This window comes from Etheostoma spectabile, chromosome 15 (assembly GCF_008692095.1).
Source record: "Etheostoma spectabile isolate EspeVRDwgs_2016 chromosome 15, UIUC_Espe_1.0, whole genome shotgun sequence".
Lineage (NCBI taxonomy): Eukaryota > Metazoa > Chordata > Actinopteri > Perciformes > Percidae > Etheostoma > Etheostoma spectabile.
Window position 1 is genome coordinate 832,586 of NC_045747.1, and position 328 is coordinate 832,913.

General features: G+C 34.5%; 1 long non-coding RNA gene across 1 annotated transcript in view; it reads left to right on the forward strand.

Annotated features, from left to right (window-relative positions):
* The first annotated feature begins 39 nt into the window (after positions 1-39).
* Positions 40-328, forward strand: part of LOC116703581 (uncharacterized) — an 8,741-nt gene continuing 8,452 nt past the window's right edge. Inside the window, exon 1 of the long non-coding RNA XR_004335464.1 lies at positions 40-50. This is a non-coding gene — a long non-coding RNA (uncharacterized LOC116703581). The remainder of the gene's footprint in view (positions 51-328) is intronic.

Here is a 328-nt window from a genome sequence, read left to right on the forward strand (position 1 = left end):
ATACAATACATTATTAACAGAAACTGTACACACATCTAAACTCTTTTAATGTTGCTATGGGACAAAATGAGACTAGGCTCCAATCAGATGCCATGTACAGGTTGCCATGTAAAGTTTGGGCACCCCAGGTAAAAAATTTTATTAAGCACAAAGAAGCCAAGAAAAGATGGAAAGATCTCCAAAAGGCATCAAATGACAGATTAGATATTTGTATAATATGTCACCAAAAGTTAGCTTTTATTTCCATTATTTACACTTTCAAAATAACAGAAAACTAAACATGCCTCAAAATTCTCGGGGGATTACATCAAGAGGCGTAAACTGAAGG